We start from the raw sequence: 17,512 nt of genomic DNA on the forward strand, positions 1-17,512 counted from the left end.
ACCACATCCACGACTTCCTTGTTCTGGCAAACGTTTCAGACTTCCCTGACTCCTCCCTTGTGGTCTTCTTCCGGGACAACCTGAGCGACGGGCTGAAGGAGCGGTTGCCACCGGCAATGCGCTACTGGACGCTCTGTGACTTCATGGAGGCGACTTTATTGGTCTGCGGCTCACCGTTCACCGTGGGCCTCGCTGAAGAGGACCCTACCTCTCCTCCCTCAGTGGTGACTCTCCAGTCACCCGTGGCGCTTCCTGTCACGCCAGCCCCATCTGTCAGCGAGCTCACCCCCACGCCAGTCGCCTTCCACGAGCCAGCGCGGTCCACTTCGTCTGCCCGGAGGAGGTGGAGAAGACGGGCTTCCGCCTCCCGGCCCACGCCTGTCCCGGTCAGCGAGCCTGAGCCCTCGTCAGCCACGGTCATCGAGCCTGAGCCCTCGTCAGCCACGGCCAGCGAGCCTGAAGCCATGCCGGCCAGGAACAGCGTTCCACCGTCGCCAGTCGCATCAGCCCGGAGGAAGAGAAGGGGAAAGGCCTCTGCGCTCCAGCCTCCACCTGCCGCAGCCCTCAGCGTCCAGTGAACCCAAGCCAGCGTCTACCACGGTCAACCAGCCAGCGCCTGTCGCCCCGGCCGTCAGTGAGCCAGCGCCTGTCGCCCCGGCCGTCAGTGAGCCAGCGCCTGTCACCTCGACCGTCCCTGTCCCAGCGCCAGTAGCCATGACCGTCCAAGAACCAGCGCCAGTGGTCGTGCCCGTCCTAGAGCCAGCGCCTCCCGAGCCTCCTAGGGTTCTGCCTCTCCAGTCTCTCGAGCCTTCCAGGGCTCCGCCCCCCCAAGCCTCTCGAGTCTTCCAGGGCTCCTCCTCCCGAGCCTCCCAGGGCTCCGCCTCTCAAGTCTCTCGAGCCTCCCAGGGCTCCATCCCTCAAGTCACTCGTGTCTTCCAGGGCTCCTCCTCTCGAGCCTTCCAGTGCTCCGCCTCTCGGGCCTCCCAGGGCTCCGCCTCTCGGGCCTCCCAGGGCACCGCCTCTCGAGCCTCTCGGGCCTCCCAGGGCTCCGCCTCTCGAGCTTCCCGAGCCTCCCAGGGCTCCGCCCCTCAAGTCTCTCGAGCCTCCCAGGGCTCCACCCCTCAAGTCTCTCGAGCCTCGCAGGGCTCCTCCTCCTGAGCCTTCCAGGGCTCTGCCTCTCAAGTCTCTCGAGCCTCCCAGGGCTCCATCCCTCAAGTCACTCGTGTCTTCCAGGGCTCCTCCTCTCGAGCCTTCCAGTGCTCCGCCTCTCGGCCTCCCAGGGCTCCGCCTCGGGCCTCCCAGGGCACCGCCTCTGAGCCTCCTCGGGCCTCCCAGGGTTCCGCCTCTCGAGCTTCCCGAGCCTCCCAGGGCTCCGCCCCTCAAGTCTCTCGAGCCTCCCAGGGCTCCACCCCTCAAGTCTCTCGAGCCTCGCAGGGCTCCTCCTCCTGAGCCTTCCAGGGCTCTGCCTCTCAAGTCTCTCGAGCCTCCCAGGGCTCCATCCCTCAAGTCACTCATGTCTTCCAGGGCTCCTCCTCTCGAGCCGTCCAGGGCTCCTCCTCTCGAGCCGTCCAGTGCTCCTCCTCTCGAGCCGTCCAGTGCTCCTCCTCTCGAGCCGTCCAGTGCTCCTCCTCTCGAGCCGTCCAGTGCTCCTCCTCTCGAGCCTTCCAGGGCTCCGCCTCTCGAGCCTCTCGGGCCTCCCAGGGCTCCGCCTCTCAAGCCTCTCGGGCCTCCCAGGGCTCCGCCTCTCAAGCCTCTTGAGCCTTCCAGGGCTCCACCTCTCGGGCCTCCCAGGGCTCCGCCCCTCAAGTCTCTTGAGCCTCCCAGGGCTCCGCCTCTCAATCCTCTCGGGCCTCCCAGGGCTCTGCCTCTCAAGCCTCTCGAGCCTTCCAGGGCTCCACCTCTCGGGCCTCCCAGGGCTCCGCCCCTCAAGTCTCTCGAGCCTCCCAGGGCTCCGCCCCTCAATTCTCTCGAGCCTTGCAGGGCTCCGCCTCCCGAGCCTCCTACGGCTCTAGTCTCATATTTGTCTATGCTAAGTTCCACATTCGCCATTATTCTTTAACAGCAGTTTATTTTACTTAAGTTGAAAGCAGTAGAAAGAGCAAGATGACAAATTTAGCACTTTAAAGTGGAGGGAAGCCCTATGTGAATAAATGAAAGCAGCTCTACCAGAGATGAGAAGATACTACAGACACTGCCATTGAGTCAGGTAATGGCCCCACTCTCACTCTCTCACTCCCATTAACTCTGTCCTTCGGCCCCTGCCTCCAGAGCCTTCCAGGCCTCCGCCTCTAAAGAATCCTACGGCGCCACCCTCCTCGGCTCCGCCTCCTAAGCCTTCCATGGCTCCGCCCCCTGAGCTTCCAGCGTTTTCCATGGTTCCGCCTCCCTTGGCTCTGCCTCTTGGGTCTCTCTCGGCTCCGCCTCCTGGGCCTCCCGAGCCATCCTCGGCTCCGCCTTCCTCAGCTCCGCCTCCGGAGCCTCCAGAGCCCCCTCAGCTCCGCCTCATGAGCTTCCAGAGCCTCCCTCAGCTTCGTCTCCAGAGGCCCTCTCAGCTCCGCCTCATGAGCTTCCAGAGGCCCTCTCAGCTCCGCTTCCGGGACCTGTCCCTGTCCTGAGGTCGCCACCTGGACCTGTCCCTGTCCGATGGCCTCCTCCCAGGCCCCCTGAACCGGCCCCTGTTCTACGGCCATCTCCCAGACCACCTAAACCTGTCCCTGCCCGGTCGATGCCTCCCAGACCACCTAAACCTGTCCCTGCCTGGTCGATACCTCCCTGGCCTCCTAAGCCTATCCCTACCCTGTGGACGCCCCCCAGGCCACCTGACCCAGTTCCCTTCACACACCCCCAGAGACTGCTTGCTTGCCCTCTCGGCCTGCCTGGTCTGCCAGACTGCCCTCTCGGCCTGCCTGGTCTGCCAGACTGCCCTCTCGGCCTCCCAGGTCTGTCTGTCTGCCCTTTGTGCCCCCGTGGTCTGCCTAAATGCCCCTTGTGCCCCCATGGACTGCCTAATTGTCCCTTGTGCCTCCTTGGTTTGTCTCTGTGTCCCTTGTGCCCCCTTTGGTCTGTCTGTTTTCCCCCTTTTCTAGCCCCTCTCTCCTTGACCATTTGTTTATTTTTTCTATTCTTTTGCTTCTTAGGACCGTCTGGAATCCGGTCCTTTTGAGGGGGGGCTATGTCACGTTCCTGTGTTTGTCTGCCCCATGTTTTCCGTGTCACCCTTCACCGATCCCATTCCATGTCACGTTTTCCCTGTTGAGTCTCACTGTCCATGTGTAAAACTACACTTCCCACAATTCCCAGATCTTCTCACTGCCATTATTGTGTCATTGTTTGCACCTGTTTGTCTATCGTTGTAAGCTGAATGTTGACGTTTTGTTTTCATGCTCTTGCTCTCTCTGTCTTCGTTCGAGGTTTCCCTGTCTTTTATGGATGTTTCCCCAACCTGTTTAGCCCCTTTATGTTTTCCTCATTTAGTTTATTTTTTTCCCATCGTGGACTTTTCGTTTGTTCCTGAGTTTGTTTTGTTTCTATGCTTGCCCAATAAAGCTGCGTTTGGATCCGCATCTCCTGTCTGCCTCCTCCTTCCCACACCATTCGTTACAGTATGTTGTTTTCAAAGTAATACAGAAGTAAGTTTGTAGTAACTACTAGAAAGGAGCACAACACAACTCATCTTACACAAATTTTTTGTTTTCCAGTTACTACATCAGTGTAACCACCCAGTCTAATTTTTCGGCTCTGTAACAACAAACCACCACCCATGGAAATCACCTAGCAAGTTCTGGAGTATCACATTATTAAGAAAATTACTTCACTGTCTCTGCAACCAAGTATTACACAGATAACATTTTTCCTTCAACTCCAAAATGAAGCAATACTTTTTCTTCTTCTTTTTTTTTTTTTTAAAAACCCACTACCTTCTCATCTCTAGTCTCATATTTGTCTATGCTAAGTTCCACATTCGCCATTATTCTTTAACAGCAGTTTATTTTACTTAAGTTGAAAGCAGTAGAGAGAGCAAGATGACAAATTTAGCACTTTAAAGTGGAGGGAAGCCCTATGTGAATAAATTAAAGCAGTTCTACCAGAGATGAGAAGATACTACAGACACTGCCATTGAGTCAGGTAATGGCCCCACTCTCACGCTCTCACTCCCATTAACTCTGTTAAACAGCTAAGTGTGTTTTGTATTGCTAAACATTGCCTTACATTATAGAAGTTTGATGTTGTATAGTTGCTTGTCAATGTAGCATGCAACTCAATCCAGAAGCACAATTAGGGGTGTGATAATGCTTTTATATCATAGTTCTATGAACAAGGAATGAATATTGAGTAACTTGTGTTTCAGACAAAATTTTACTTGTTTGTTTGTATTTTATCCCTCCTCCAATAGTTCCAAATGAAGCCAAAGCATGTCCACCCTGATAGTTTTTCATTTGAGAATGATAATTTTGTAAAAATTTTTAACTTCGTAGTTCTCTAATGTATGCTCTACTAGAGATCGTTCTGAATGTCTTTGTTTTCATAAAATGCCATTCCAGAATAAGAGGTATATACATAGCAAAATCAATGTTTTTAACAAATAAGTGTTAGTGGGGATGTGCAACATGATCACATGGGAAGTCGTCATGTTGTTTCCCATACTTCCAGTACCCATGGATCAGCAGCATTATACCGACTCTCCAACAAGCGATCTTCTATCAGATATTTTTGCATCTGCTACAGCATGTTTACCTTTCCCTGTGGCACGACTGGAAATGCCTTGGATCTGCAGTGTGGGAGACCCAGGTTTGCATCCAGCATTGAAGCCAGGAAGTAATTGTGTTCGCACAATCAGTGACAAGCGTGATTTTGAAGGTTGCATTATTACCTCTGACTTTACATTTTTATGGTTAAATTTAGTTTTGGGGTTTGGTTTGGATTCCTTTTAATTGAATTACAGCCTTTTACAGCTGAAAACAACTCACTTACAACTTTGGCCACTGGAGGCAGTGTTTCAAATTTCAGTAAGCGTAGACCAATTTCAGCTAAAGAAAAGTTAACCAACTGTTAATGATTTCAATATGAGATCAGTCTGGGACGTGGCCTAAATATCAGCACTCTTTGAATACTGCTTGTCCAATCAAATTAGAGGAACAGAACTATATGATGTAGCCTATACAACTAGATAAAGCTGAAAATAAAAATATTGAATGACTTTGTGGAATTACCTTCATAGTGAGTACAGTTTTGCAGGCTTTTGAATAGCAGATGTCTTTTGCCAGTCTCATGATGAGAAAGGTATTGTTTTGATGCTTGGTTGCTCTGTTGTGTGGTCTGGTCAGCATTCTGAAATCACAGCTGCAGTTCCAAGCTGTGACCCCCCTCACTTGCAGTCAGAGGGAGGCAAATTTCCATGAGGAACCTTTGTTATGTTAGCTCTTCAGAAAGACAGATAACATCAACAAAGAAAGAGATACTAGCTGGGAAAAAGGCACTACCATAGTTAACTGGAAATTATGATGTTCTCAAAGCATCTTAGGGGAACTAGGGAAAAGGTAACTTGGGAAAACCTATAATTAAGGTAAAGGTTGGCTATTGACTTGCACTGGTTTTGTGTATGAGAACTGACTGGTTTAAACCATGGCAGGGCAAAGCTGTTGGCATCTTACTTGCGCTGTGTGTGGTTGAAAGCTGTAAATTTGGTGATGAGCTGTGTATTGTCTTTTCTGCTTTTCTCAAGCTCTCATTTTACATCGAGTCCAGCTGAGAGGGTACGTGTATATGCATGAGAATATGTGCCGGTGTGATTTGTAATATCAGAAGAGCTGGTAGGCTAATTTTACATTCCTTTGATCTGCTTGGATGCCACTAAGAGCTGTTGAGCAGCATCTGGAAAGTACCTATATTTACGAGAGAATGAAATGAGAATATCCATGTGGCATGCTTTGAACATCAGTTCCTCCATATGCACATTTTTGAGCCATTGTTGTTTCATTCTAGACTAACTTCTTGTGAATGGTATTGGTGGAGTTTGAGTAGGGATGATGGTAGGAGCATGCTGCTTTTTCTTAAACACACACTTTTCATATGGAAAGTCTCCTGCACCTCTTGAAACTCCTCAGAGTCTACAATAAGACTTTATTTGACTGACAAGGAAAGCAAGTCTACCCAAACTCATATTCATAATCGCTATGCTAATTACAGGGCGTTATTCACAAGGAGGTAAAAGCGTAGGCTCGAGTCTCCCTCTATAGAGTCTGATACCATTTAAGAACAAAAACTTCAGACTACATTCCTGTTAAGCGATCTATTCAGTGCCACCACAATTCACATGTCTGCCTGATTCAGAATAATCACAGCACTTACACCTTATGTTACTGCCCCAGTCTCCGATTTCTGTTGAAAATCAGCATTTAGTCAAAGAGGCCCACAGCATGTGTCCAGTCAATTAGGCTTAGGTTTACATCATTATAATTATTATGAAAAGACTGGCTTTGACCAGCATATATTTCCATGCTGGTTCAAGCTGGTTTATGCTGGTGGTCCACCACAGATCACCATGTCATTGACCATCAGAACAAAATGCTGCTCAATCAGCATGGTCTTTTTGATGAAGCTAGTTGACAAAGGGAGGCTTTATGATTACAGACTGGTTAAGCTAGTTAAGAAGGCTGGTAGGGACACCAGCATACCAGTATACTAAAATAAAATATGATGATAATTAATAATGCTGGTCTTTTTTAACAGGGATGTCACTGTATATTACACAAAACTGCAAAAAACTCTGCTCTACATATCTCGACAAATGAAGCATTGTCACTCTTCTGAAGATGGCTTATGATCTTATGTAGGCAGATTTTCCAAGAAATGTGGTTGAGTGCTGTACCTCAGTAGAACTTCTCCCCATTTAATGTTTCTGATAATTATGGTAATTATATTTTAAGTAGCAGAGACCATTAAAAAGTTCTTACATAATTACAAAATGGCAGAGAAATGTGTGCTGCAACCCTCATGCCTACTCAAACCTTTCCACTCCACAACCCCCTGCCCTTTATTAATACACACATATGCAAATTCACACACATAGACTTAGACCAATGGTTTTCAACTGGACATCAAGTGTTACGTTTTTAAATGAAGTACCCAACACATTGTAATTTAATTTGTTATAAATATATTGTAATAAATACGAATGTTCTTAAAATCAAATATTTGAAATGTATTAAAACTTCTAGGAACATGAAAACTGTAAGTTTATTAATTTTGTAAACACATTCATAAGAAGTGTGTTTCCAGCACATGGAACAAACTCTGGGCTAAATATTGTAATTGTATTAGTCATATATTACAAAGTGACAGATGAATTTGCACCAAAATACTGTAGAGTTTGATAAGATGTACAGCCTTTAACATCTAATCTACAAAATATATGTGTTTATCCTCTCTTTTAAACCTGGTAAGCCTGTTTATTTGATATTCAATGTACAATAATGTTTTGATGTTTTCTATTACTTGCATTTTCCTGCTGTGACACTATCAGAACAGATCTGGAACAAATTTTTGGGTCAAAACCCACCAGTTGAAAACCACTTGTTGTAACTGAGGTTGGAATCCTGCAACAGAATTCTTCCATTATCTCTCTCTTCATCATATATTCTTCTCTTCCCCTTCCTTACTTCCACCTATATTTTCATCTCCTCACTTCTCTATTCATCTCTGTCCCCTCTGCACATGACAGACCACAGCTGGTTTTGAGTCCTGTTCCTTTTATACCATCTTTTTCTTCCTCTCTGTTTCACAACACACACACACACACACACACACACACCACTGCAATGAGACATGGTAGCTGTTAGGTTGATGCATTATCTACTGTATAGTCCAGAAATATCACTGATTATGTAAACATTGCTTTTTCCCACTATAAAAATTATATCTCAATATTTTTCAGCCAATTTGCAATTATTAAAAAAATATTTCTATAATAATGTTCAGTGTTTGGTAATAAATCTGAATAAAGTGTCAGAAACTAATGTTAAAATTGGTAAATATGTTAAATTAATCGCATGTGTTAATTTTACAGCTCTAAAATAAATGTTATTCTACTCATTACTTCCAAAAAGTAATAAGATTAGATAAGGCATGTTACTTTTAATACATAATGCATTGTTTGCATTTCTGTGTCACAGACGTCATCATTTGTGGCAAGAGATCATGCTACTGAGTCATGCTCTTTGTGTGCTGCAACTCTCATGCGAAATGTGCACTAAAGCTGCAGGCGATGTTTGAGTTTCCCGTTGCCAACATATGGGTTAAACCACCTCAGGAGTCTAGGTGAGTCTTGATGGTATCAAAGTTGTTTGTTGTTTTACATCACATTTACATCAGTTAAAATGTCAAAGGGTTAGGAAAATTTCAAATAGTCACTGAGGGACAAGCAATATCTCCTATAAAAATGACAGTAAAACCTTTTTTCTCTCTCTCTAGTCTGGACACAGTGAACATGCTCCAAAACCGCACAGATGTTGCATGTCTTTTGCAGAGCAGAGAAAGTTCATCTGATCCTTACAGTGGACCTTACACTGCTGGCTCTCAAAAGTGAGACTGCGAAGAGGAACACTATGTTTTAATGAGATTAGCTTTTGAGCGAGGTTCTGAAAATCTTTTAATCTGTATATTTGTAATTCTGGGAAGTCAGAATGCTGCTTGTTTACAATTAAATGATCAGAGTACACATGATGGCATAAATCAGCATTATGGTGACTGTTTGGAATTATAAAAGTGACTTCTTAAAAAAGACTTCTGAGAATCAGACTGTGTTTCAAATCACAAACTTACAGTTTAATATGCCAAAAAAAAAGTATGTACTTCACTAGTGATGAGGAAGTACATACTTTTGAGTAGTAAATAAGAAAGTATGCCAGTATGTTGGGACATACCCGAAAAACAGAAAATGTTTCTTCTTACACTATTCCATTTTCATGTAGCTAACTAAATTGATTTCTCTTAAATTATTTTTATGAAGCTTTTAGAATTATACTTTCAAAATGGTTGTGCTTCAACTTTGCATTCCACACCACTGAAAAAAGTTGATTGATAGAGAATGTCAAAAACTCCTCTTCAGTTATTCAAGAGTTGGTTGACAATAATAACTGAAAAAATAAGCACTGATGCAACTTTTGAAAATGCATTGCAAATGCTATACCATCTGGCACTTTTGGACTGTACCTCCAGAATATTGTAACCGCTCTCCTCTTTATTTGTGGTAGTTTGTTATTTGGCATATTTTTTGCAATTGTTCTTCTTCATAAACCTGGAATTGGAGGTAATCAGATACATTTTCTCCATGTTTGCCAGTACTCGAAAAGCTTGATGCAGTCGAGACATTTCCAGCTGCATAACCGCCATTCCACCATCTTCACATAGGGTTGCCAACTGTCCCATATTAGCTGGGACATCCCATAATTTGTTGTCCCATACTGGATGCCTAGTACTGGATATTACCTTAAACCTTATTCACAGCAGTGGCATCTTTGATTTATGACAGGAATGAAAACGAGGCTGACAGGGATAAACGTATAGTCTCTTCAATAGTCTGTACTGAAGTTTAAAGTGTTTTTGGATCAATGCGCAGACAAAACATAAAAAAAATAAAAAATCTTTCCAAGAACATTTAGTAGACAAAAACTCCATGAGCACAACATGAGTTGTCGAAAATCAGATGGGATCTAGGAGTTTTATACAGCTTTAAACCATGCGTGTCATTAAAGAGATGGAAAGTTTATCCCTCACAGTCTCATTTTCATTCCCATTAAAAATCAAAGATGGCGCTACTGTGAATAAGGACTATTTTAGAGTCTATAATAACACAAAAGTTCAAATTCAGTGATTTTTGGCTGCAATAATCAAGAATAGGTGCTGTGGAATCCTGGTATGACCATTTGTAGTAATATTTTCAAAGACTATGATTTTAAATGCAGTCATTTTAAAATTTCATTGTATTTAGTCTGTTTAGTAGTGAACTGGGATGCTGCATCTGTGTTTCTTTGAGTAAAATGGCTATGACTGGCTGTATCTCAGATTCTTTTAACAAATCACAGTAACAGTAAAATCATCAGTGACGAGAAGGTCTTTTGGAGATAGATTCCTGCATACGGGTACATACAGTGCTTTGCTCCAAATTAAAATAAAAGAACAGAACAATTTGAGAATAAAGCATACACAAACGCCAAACACACACATATAAATGATTTATGCTTTGAACTACACACAGATTGTACAATATTTTGCAGCAGATACTGTTTTACAACAGAATACCATTAAACTAAAGTGAAACAGTTGCTTCTTAAGCCTGAAAAGCTTAACACCATTTATGATCACAAGGCAGTAGGAACTCACTTCCCACTGTGCCACAAGAGACCCCGGATGTTATCTGGTTATTCAGATCTGCCACCCAAAAGACTACTTTGGCCGTCATTGCGCTTAGATCTGTAGTTATGATGATCTGACTCAGTAGGAGATCAAGGACATCAGTAGTGATTACTGTTAGTCTTAATGGACCATATTGGCAGAAAGCCTCTAAGTCACAGCAGGGGTTCAAGTACAGATGTTAGACACAAATACTCACCATGACACAGTAATTGGAATAATACTAAATCCCATGTCTCCACAGCTGATCTGAGCTCAAATTGCTTGCAGCTGAGTACACTCTTGTTGTGTACCCCCCACAACAACTACCACTGAAAAAAGTTTTATAAACCGTTTTGGATGTAAATATCATGGCAAATAAATTGTTTCTGGGCCATATCACAGTACCAAACTATTGGTTTTCATTAACTAATTGGCTCTAAAACATGTATACACACATATGCATGTGGGTAAAGTTAATAAAATTACATGGCTTACTTTTGGGCTGCTGTCCTTAGAAGATACCTTACAGTGTGACATGCTATACTTCATCTAAAATCATTTCAAAAACTTTCTTTGAAATATGCATGCAGATTTTACAACCTCATATTAATTGAGAGACAGAATAATTGCATTTTTAATTTGTTACACCGCAGGACCATTTAAATGAACTAGTGAAGGCAAAATGATTTTTAATATTTGTGAGTTGAAAATGTTGTAATTACTACTTGCCCTCATATTGTTCCAATCCCATTTGACACTCTTAAATGGCACGCAGTGCTCTTTTTCTCCATACAATCAAAGTATATTGAGAACGAGACTAACATTCTACCAAACATTTTCTTTTGAATTCAACAGAAGAAAGTCATGCATACTTCGAACAACATGATGTTGAGTAAATGACTTGTAACACTTTATTTTACAGTACTGTACTACATTTAAGTACTACATAATTAAAACAAATATAGTAATTACTAGATACTAACCCTAATCCTAACCCCAACCATTACTTTAAAAAATAGTTTTAAGTACATGTACAGTAGTTACTTAATAGTACTCACTACTTTCTTGGGTAAGTACACTGTAAGCATACTGAAAGTACACATACTGTAAAATAAAGAACAACAAAATGATGACATCATTTTCCTTTTTGGATGAACTATGCCTTTACGGTGACCACTCAAAGTACCTAAGAATACACTTTCCCATACATTTTACATAGGAACCTTAAATCTTAGTGTTGATTAAAACTAAATATTCTTGGACAGATACGTGTAAACACAGATATACAATTGAATCCACTTTCTCTTTTTTGCTCTCTATATCTGTTTCTCTCACTCACTCAAATACACGTTTCACTGTCTTCCCCAAGAGCCAATGTGGTGGCTGCTGTCTTGACCCCTGATACTCAGTGCTGGCGACAAAAAGAGCAGCAAATAATGCCTCTGAAGGCAAAGCCAGATTCACTGAATCCCAAAATGAAACATGCGCATTTAATTTTATTAAAGGAATAGTTCACCCCAAAAAAAGGAATTCTGTCTTCATCTACTCATGGCCTTATATTGTTCAAAACCTGATTTTTCTTATTCATTGGAACACAAAAGTAGCTTTTGTACAATGTTTAGGCTGCACTTTTCCACACAATGGCAGTAGATGACAGCTAGGGCTTTCAAACTATAAAGGACCATAATAGAGACATTAAAGTAGTCCATAGAATTCATGCACTATATTCTATACAGTACATCACAGTTTTTATTTTGCAAAGAACCACAATTTTACAAGAATTAAGCTATATATCTAGTTTATTTTTCATTAAATGTCTATGGTATATCAAATAACATATTTATTATAGTCTACTTGCCTTATTAATATGAAAAGACATTTAAATTTTATTAGGCTATAAAAAAGTTTGTGGCCCTCGAGGCTAAAGGGATGCTGCTTTCTAGCCACCCAGCTTTTCAAAGTCTTTCATACGATATACAATCGCTTAGGAACAGGCCTAAATGTAAGTTTTGAATCTTTTTTGGAGCTTGTAAGATCCAGTTCCTGTCAGTAAGGAAATGGGCAGCCTGGACATTCTGCTCCTAATAACTTATTTTGTGTTCTATGGAAAAATAATTAGTATAGCCTCATCTCATAACAATTGCAACATCACTGTGGCAACATTTTTGCAAAATGATTTTACTTGGTTCCTTAAGGCCTGAGAATACTTTGGTTGTCCAACACAATGGCCTTTTTACCCATTTTTCAGCATGAGTAAGCTTTAATTTAGCAGAGATCCCTGTAAGGCCAAAAACAGAATTAGACTAGCAGATTAGCAGATGTATGTCTCGATTCCTAAAACAGAATTAGACTATTAAAGAATTAGCAGATGTATGTCTCGATTATATACCATGACATTCTAAATACATTTCTGTAAGAATAAACCAGTTTGCATATTTGAGATAATGACATTTTAAACTTGGCAGTTGACATGGTCGCTGACAAGTGTACTGGGGCATCTCTAAATCAGGTTTGCTTACACTGGCAGTAAACACTGGATCACCATTGGAGAAATAGAGAGAGAACAAAGAGGGGTAAAAGAGCGAGATCATCTCCCTCTGGCCAATATGAACAAAAACTAGGCCACTCTGTTCTGCACCTGAGCAAAGCCAAAACAGCTGCTGCTGTATTTTTTAACTTACCTTTAGATTTATTGACGGTGAAAAAAATACATCTGTAAATTTTTTACATAAGTGAGAAAAGTAGGTGTCCTCTACTGTATCCTCTGGGATGTCTAATGAGCTATAATGATGTACAGTAACTTAAAAATTAAACTTGTGTGTGGCCATGTGTTTAGAATTAAGGTTGCATCTGTGATGCTAAGCTCATCTGGACTTCAGATAAGGCATTATAAGCTATGGTACACGTGAATGGGCCAAATATAGGTGAATGAAGCCAATTGTTTCAAATAAAAGATAGCTCAAGCAAATATTTGCACAAGTCTGACAATATTGTGTTTTCTCCACACCTGTCTGATTCCTCATATTAAAACTCCTTTGTAAATAAACAAATTGAAACTATTATTTTGTTTCTGGTTATACACAATACAATTAAAAATAACTATAAACATAAATTCTCTTGATAAATGTGACTTTTAGAAAGTTATGTTGCACTTGCCATCACTAATGGCATGGACCAAGGTCAAACCTGATTCTGTATCAGTTTTTAATGATATGATACAATTAAGATGTTAATTCAAGATTAAAATAAGTGAAATATGTGTGTGCATGTACTGTACATGCATGTTAACTCCACAGTTTATTAATGTTTCTTTTGAAACCGCAATGTTGACCGCAGTGCAAAGTCATTCTAGCAAGTGAGTCCACAATTTGGCCATCTTTGGAACGCTCTCAGGAGGCTATTTCCAGTCATGACAGTGCAGCTCCTATCTACTTTTAACTGTAAGGCGGGACTTCCTTTCTAAATCCGTTGACCATTTGGCACTTAGACCTCCTTGGTTGGGCGTTCCAATTTCTCCCATTCCTTTTATTAGAAGTGGCCCGTCTCTGCAAAATAGTCTCTGCCACAGTGTTACCAACATTCAGTTAACTGGCAATCACAAATTTCAACATTAGAGTGAAGAGCATTGTGCAAGTCTGCACAGGTTACCCATTTCGGTAGTGCTGTGTAATAACAGATTACATGTAATTGGGATGAAGTACATTTACATTTACATTTATGCATTTGGCAGATGCTTTTATCCAAAGCGACTTACAGTGCACTTATTACAGGGACAATCCCCCCCGGACACAATGGTGGTGGCTGTGGGGACCGAACCAGCGACCTTCTGATTAACAGTTATGTGCTTTAGCCCACTACGCCACCACCACTCTAAACTGCTTTAGGGCTTTTCACACTTGAAATTGTTACCTGGTTATTCTGGTAGTTAACTGGTAGAATTGGTTATTCTAAATCCGGGTAAACCAAATCCTGGGGTATCCTGGGTATTCATGTTTAACTCTGTCCATCCTTTACCCTGGATTAATAATTAATCCTGGCTATTCATGTTCTGCTGTTTCACACTTTACATTCGTTAACATTCTTATTTGCCAATAACACTGATTGGATGAATGCAGCTCAACAGACAACAGTCGCGACAGACAAGTGACCTGTAAATGGAGCTACTCTGCTCTTCTGTGAAATGTCACAAATCAAACCAGCTGTTTCTTTCGTCTTCTGAAATATGCAGCGAAAACATACTGTCTCTTCATCATGGCAATTATCGTGTTTGTTACTACTATTCGACAATCAGATTACACTATTCTAAGTAATCAAACACTTTTTACATAATTACATATTAATCAGGCAAAGGCAGTAAATTGTATGCACTGACCTGAAACTAGCCACCAGCCATAATTAAATTCAAGATGAAGTGGTAATCTACCCACAAATTCTGAACCAATTGCATTAGTGCAGTAAAGTTAGTTTTAGTTTCGCAAATTGTACTCTGCATCAAAAATGTACATGAATTATTTTGCGACAACTTTTTCAACTTTTTTTTAAATTACACTGATTTACTAATATAACTGGTCTGATTAGTTACGACTCAAGGATGGCTTTAGTACTTGCAAAATTGCCAGAGTAAGAAAATGTTAGGTCTTTTGTGTGTTATAACATCTGATCTGCCCCTGCTGAGGGAATCCGGTAAATTGTCGAATAGTGGTGACAAACAAGATAACTGCAACGATGAAGAGACAGTATTCCATGAATTATTAACCCAGGGTAAAGGATGATCAGTGTGAAACATGACACAGGATAACCCAGGATTCCGTTTACCAGGGGTTTAGAATAACCAGGGGCGAAAATTTCATCAAAATGTTGGGGGGGACAATAAACATAACAATTCTCAAGAGCAATTTTTGAAGGTTTTTTTTTGTTGTTGCCCTGTTTGCATTTGTATTATTTTACTTCTTAAACAATTATATTAAGAATATATTATTATATTATTTACAATACACATATTTTAATGATATTTTAGGGGGGGCACAACCCTCAGATAGGGGGGTCCTGACCCCCCCGACCACACCGCGATTTCCGCCTGTGAGAATAACCCAGGGTTAAGAATTTCAAGTGTGAAAAGCTCTTTTAAGTACTTTTATTAAGATAGTAAAACACTCAAATAAATCATATTTTGCTCCATTATATACATTTTCATGTATGTATTTAAACAACATAATATCAAAATGATAGGGACCATGGTTGTCCTACTTAAATGCATGTGATATCAAATAAACAAGAATTAGGTCAGAAGTAATCCAAAAGCAATCCAATTAGATTACTTTAAAATGTAATCCAAGAATTACGTTACTGACTAAAATTTTCGTCATGGAATTTGTAATGAGATCAGAACCAGATCTCAGTTCAGAAGTGGTCGTTGGATTGTGTAGATTAAAACACATCCTGGAAAGAGGGGAAATGGGGTTTTATTCTAAATGGGTTTAGAATATAGTGAGATTCAGTATAGAGATTAATGTGGTGTCACATTTGTGAAACGTTTCACTACTACAAATGAAACCAAGAGACAGCTACCGTATCACGTGGTTATTACCAACGTTGTTATTGATAATTGATTTATAATCATTAACAACGGATTTGCGTTTGCGCTGAAAGAGAAACCGAAAGGGGAATCGAAGGAGGGGAGAGAAACGTTGGAGCAGAATCACCCGTTCTCACCGTATTCGCTCTCTCTCCGATCGCAGCGCGTGCGTGTCCCAGGGCGCGAGGCACCGCGGCACGCGGGTACATACACACGCACACACACACACTGAACGGAGAGAGGGAAGAATCAGGAAGAACGCGCACGCACATTTGGCTCTCAGATTTGCTGATAAAGCATCAGATATTTGATCACTAAGGGTCTGTCTGGGGATACAAACCAAACGCGTATGGAAATCGGAGGGTGAATAAAAAACTCGCGCGGGTCTATTATCTTTCCTGCACCTCATGTATAAAAACCTAAACTAATGCTGGCTGGGATACTACTGACGCTTTCGACACGCACTGTCTCCGCTAACACTCTTCCTGCCGCTATCCCCGAGACTGACTGACTTCACAATCGGACGGAACACCGTTACGGTAGGAGCGCTTTGTTCAGCTCTTTAATTATATATTTAATAGATTTGCATGGAGCGTCCGTGTTTTGGGGGACGGTATCGTTGCATGAGTGTTAATAAGGGGGTCTTGGTAGAAATAACTTTCATATAATAATTACGGACACAGATACAGAGGTATTCTTTTTTTACTGACCCGTTGCTGTCCCGTGCGATGCGGTCCGGTCCGCAGTGGACCTCTGAGGATGATGAAAACCCACCCGCGCGTCGCTCGCATCTGCATCTTTTGGTTTACCGGATTGTGATGTGCACGTGAAAGTTATGTTAAACATGCTACGGTTGCACGGCATGGCGTGAACCTCAGCGCACCATTTATAGAAAACCCCGATGTCTGCAACGTTTATCCAGTCAATAACAGCATTATGAGTGTGTCCACATAGGCTGGGATTTGAGATAACATTGGATTCTCTTTTTTCCTTCTGTTTTTAGTGGATGGGGTAGAGATGCTGAAAGAGAACAGGAGGTTGCCATAGATGTGAATGAGAGTACGCGAGATCTGAGCAGTGCTGCTGATTTAAAACGGTTATCAATTATAAATCTCTACAGATTGAAATTAAAAAAATAATTAAGACGAGAATGTGAATTGGCATTCAGAAATATCGTAGAATTTTATAAATACATCTTTCTTTGATGACGTGCAAAGGGACAATGATTAAAACTGGTGAAAATTATTAATTGGTTAAATAAATATTTAGGCATATTAAGTGTGCGTTATAGAGGTTTAGTGATTTGTTTTATATGTAAATAATACGTGAGTAATGGATAGAAGCACCTGCTATATATACTGATAAAATAATAGTGACTGCAAGTGTGTGTGCAGGTCAGTGGGTGTGTGTCCATGCATGTGTTTTGCACCATGTAAAAAAACAAGCAAATGTTTCATCTTCTTGCCTCAGGGGCCAATTGCCACACTTTGCCTAATGAAGCATTTTGCTGGCATCGTTTGAATTGAGATCTGCTTGCTACTAGTC

General features: G+C 42.0%; 1 protein-coding gene and 1 long non-coding RNA gene across 2 annotated transcripts in view; both read left to right on the forward strand.

The window, feature by feature from the left end:
• Positions 1–3,965: 3,965 nt before the first annotated feature.
• Positions 3,966–10,353, forward strand: LOC127662213 (uncharacterized). Its single transcript, XR_007972865.1, has 3 exons — positions 3,966–4,125; positions 8,172–8,316; positions 8,470–10,353. It is a non-coding gene; the product is annotated as an uncharacterized LOC127662213 (long non-coding RNA).
• Positions 10,354–16,313: 5,960 nt separating this feature from the next.
• Positions 16,314–17,512, forward strand: part of slc8a1b (solute carrier family 8 member 1b) — a 113,523-nt gene continuing 112,324 nt past the window's right edge. The window contains exon 1 of the mRNA XM_052153304.1: positions 16,314–16,506. The gene's annotated coding sequence lies outside the window, so the exon portion shown is untranslated. The remainder of the gene's footprint in view (positions 16,507–17,512) is intronic.

The sequence above is a fragment of the Xyrauchen texanus genome, chromosome 22 (genome assembly GCF_025860055.1).
Source record: "Xyrauchen texanus isolate HMW12.3.18 chromosome 22, RBS_HiC_50CHRs, whole genome shotgun sequence".
Lineage (NCBI taxonomy): Eukaryota > Metazoa > Chordata > Actinopteri > Cypriniformes > Catostomidae > Xyrauchen > Xyrauchen texanus.